The 4,003-nt window shown below is 39.8% G+C and overlaps 1 pseudogene; it reads right to left on the reverse strand.

The window, feature by feature from the left end:
- Window positions 1–1,747: 1,747 nt before the first annotated feature.
- On the reverse strand, window positions 1,748–3,405 carry LOC115109923 (mapk-regulated corepressor-interacting protein 1-like; annotated as a pseudogene).
- Window positions 3,406–4,003: the final 598 nt, after the last annotated feature.

Genomic DNA, 4,003 nt, shown 5'->3' on the forward strand with positions numbered 1-4,003 from the left:
GTATTCATCCTATAACTACCGCTGTACACACCACTCCTGTTCATACAGTATACTAGCCATACTGTCTATACACACCCTTATATTACACAATAAGGCACGAGGGGGTGTGCCACAAACCTGAGCTACCTTATTGCTATTATAAACTGGTTACCAACTTAATTAGAGTAGCAGAAATTAATGTTTTGTCATACCCGTGGTATACTGTCTGATATACCATGAATGTCAACCAATCACTATTCAGGGCTCGAACATCCCAGTTTATAAATATATATATAAATAAATGTGTTGTGTTAATACCATGGCCTACACCAACTGTATCCACATGTGAACTTTGTCATCACAGATGCATCAACACCTATATCTGGGGCGCAGAATCACAAAATGTTGTTACAATCATGGCTGCATGATATATTATATCTTCTTGTACTTGTTTGCACTACTAATAGGTTTACCATTATGGAGTAATTCTCTCTGCTAACTTTTGTGAATACTGGCTGGGCCCTGTTGTTATAACTGCTTTCAGACCATAACCGAGCACTTCATGATTCCCTCTGTGATATGAAGGAACTAGATCCGAGAAAGAAATATGGCTGACTATACATACAATGAAAATAAACACATGTAAAGTGTTGGTCCCATGTTTTCCATACCTATAATTTAGCCCAAACAACTACCTCTTTCCCAACTGTATTTAATTTATTTTGCTCCTTTGCACCCCATTATTTTTATTTCTACTTTGCACATTCGTCCATTTGCAAAACTACCATTCCAGTGTTTTACTTGCTATATTGTTTTTACTTTGCCACCATGGCCTTTGCCTTTACCTCCCTTCTCACCTAATTTGCTCACATTGTATCTAGACTAGTTTTTTTACTGTATTATTGACTGTATGTTTGTTTTACTCCATGTGTAACTCTGTCGTTGTATGTGTCAAACTGCTTTGCTTTATCTTGGCCAGGTCGCAATTGTAAATGAGAACTTGTTCTCAACTTGCCTACCTGGTTAAATAAAGGTTAAATAAATAAAAATATGCACAGAAAGCTTATTTCTCTCAAATTTTGTGTTCAAATTTGTTTACATCCCTGTTAGTGAGCATTTCTCCTTTGCCAAGAAAATCCATCCACCTGACAGGTGTGGCATATCATGAAGCTGATTAAACAGCATGATTATTACACAGGTGCGCCTTGTGCTAGGGACAATAAAAGGCCACTAATTTGTCACACAACACTATGCCTCAAGCTTTGAGGGAGAGTGCAATAGTCATGCTGACTGCAGGAATGTCCACCAGCGCTGTTGCCAGGTAATTTTATGTTAATTTCTCAACCACAAGGTGCCTCGAACATTGTTTTAGAGAATATGGCAGTACCTCCAACCGGACTCACAACCGCAGACCACATGTAACCACGTCAGTCCAGGACCTAAAACATCCGGCTTCTTCACCTGCGGGATCGTATGAGGGGGGTGTGGAGAGGTTGCTGAGGAGTATTTCTGTCTGTAATAAAAGCCCTTTTGTGGGGAAAAACTCAGTGGGTGGGCTTATGCCAGCCAAGGCCCATCCATGGTTGTATTCCTGCCCAGTCATGTGAAATCCATAGATTAGGGCCTAATGAATTCATTTAAATTGACTGATTTCCTTATATGAAATGCATTCAGTAAAATCTTTGAAATTGTTGAATGTCGCAATTATATTTTTGTTCAGTAGCCTATTACACTGTTTTCAGTAACAATGCACAAACAAAACAAAGAGCATGAGACAACAATCATTTACCATCCTACTGTAGGTTCTGTGATGTTTGTACATACATCATTGGGGAGTATATAGGTAACACATCCAAAAAGTAAATTTAGGTCAGAACATCTATGACCAATGCATTGAGAGTGAAATACTGTAAAAGTATTTTATTCAATATTTTTTTTCAAGGCTGGGAAGTCAATGTTTACTTGAAGTCCATTTTAGGGGCATGAATTTATATGAAAAATGTTGCCATTTATCCTAAAGAATTTTTGGCTTCCAAAACTCGCCCGTACAATCAGTTTCCATTCCAATATATCTACAATTAAACTATCTTCCAAAAAAAGAATGTCAGCCCTTCAGCGTAATCCTTTGTAGATTGAAAAGAAAACTTAATATTTAAGACTGCAGTCCTTTAAAGTGTCCCATGAATAATTTTTTACACCATCTGTACTTCGGCATCAGGATGTCAGCATATTTCATTGAAACTCTGCATCAATCCCATTCACATAAAAAAAAGAGTGAAAATGAAAAATTCATGGCTGTAAAACCAAGAACCGTAAGAGAGAATCCCTGGAAATCAAATGCCAGCTTTCTTGCATTCCACGTCAACCAGATGAGAGGTAGGGTAAGAAAATATTGAGCCTGGACAGAGAAAGAGGGGGGACTGGGGTGGATAAGGAACTCCAAAAATGTTGTGGTTGTTAGGACATCAGCCCACCGCTGTTGAATGGGCAAGCTGTTAGTCCAGGTGGGCAGATAGAGGACCGGAATTCTGGGCAGGAATGGCCAAAAGGTTGACTTGCTGGCTGACAGAGGAGGAGAAAGTTCTCAAGGATAATTGGTGCAGAAAAAAAGCTGTTGACTATAAAGAGAAAGACTAGGACTTCTTGGAGTCCTGTGTGTTGCGTTTCTTGAGGTCACTCAGGTCAACTGGTGTGAAAGCTGCAAGAAAGGATAAAAATAACATTACTACTCTGTCTTTTTGACAAATCTAGTAAATAGCCTGTTTAAATGACAAACATACTCAGATCCATCAAGTCACTTACAATTTAAGTTGGGATTTGGGTTCTTTTCCACATACTCCTGTGGTCCACGGTCTTTGCGTTCGCTGCTCTGTGGTGACCGGATGTCTCTGAGCACACACTGCCAGGCTGTAAAGAAGCATACACATGCCAGCTTTCAACCATCTCCTTACATACCACATTCCATCCAAATGGCTCATCTGAGCTCAGTGGTACAGGGGCTCTGTAAGGAGCTTTGGATCATGTTGATGGCCAACATATAAGCCTACTCAGGTGAGAGACGTTAAGGGCTAGTCTTAGTAAGAGATCGGCCTTTTGAGGCAGACTCACTTTCGTGGATGAAACGCACATTCTCCTCATGCGCTGGAGTGAAGAGCTCCCCACTGTTCGTAGGAGACCGAGGGCTGGAAGTCCGCTTGTAGTTGTTCACCATCCTGGGAGCAGATGAGCTATAAAGCAGCAAAGATACAAATAAAAAACAAATAAAACAAACAGCAAAACAGCAAGAAAGAATGAAAACACAGAACAGACAGGCTGGAAAACACAACATACGTTTTTCTGGCATGCATGCAGTATACCTGATTCTACAAGATACAGCTTGATATACAGTTACCACACAACACAACCATAACAGGTAAACAACTCTCTTCCAACCTCATTCTGTGTGCAGTCTGCCTCTTGCTCCCTTCTAATGAATAATTGGGGGGGGGGGGGGGGTTGAGAGAGTATGAACCTTCTTGATCCTTTGTTGGATAGCTAGTGGTGGAAACAAGGCGTGACATGATTCATTCTAAATAAAGACACCAATCACAAACAATAGAGGAATGTTGACATTTGAAAGCTAGCTAGCTAAAAACAGACTGCAAAATACAGTTACTTAACTACACAGCCAGAAAGCTACATTGGATGCCACACTACCGGCATTAGCTTGCTTATTGATGTTACTTCAATGTTTACATGTTTGTATCTGACACTTAACGTTACACAAGCGAGCTAGCTAACGTTAGCTAAGACAGCTAACAATAGCTAGCAATAAATTATACTAGCCAACTCATATTGACCAGCGACTCGTAAAATATTAAGCACCTAGCTTGCTAACTAACGTTACCCAATGTCGTATATTTTAAATTGACATTTTTGTTGATTAGAAATTAGCTTGCGGTTGAAGTACTGGCTGACAGATAAAGGATAACGTTAGCTAACTATCAAGCTAACGTTATGGTACCGAATAAGCTATCTAGCGAAT

Source organism: Oncorhynchus nerka, linkage group LG21 (genome assembly GCF_034236695.1).
Source record: "Oncorhynchus nerka isolate Pitt River linkage group LG21, Oner_Uvic_2.0, whole genome shotgun sequence".
In the NCBI taxonomy this organism is placed as follows: domain Eukaryota; kingdom Metazoa; phylum Chordata; class Actinopteri; order Salmoniformes; family Salmonidae; genus Oncorhynchus; species Oncorhynchus nerka.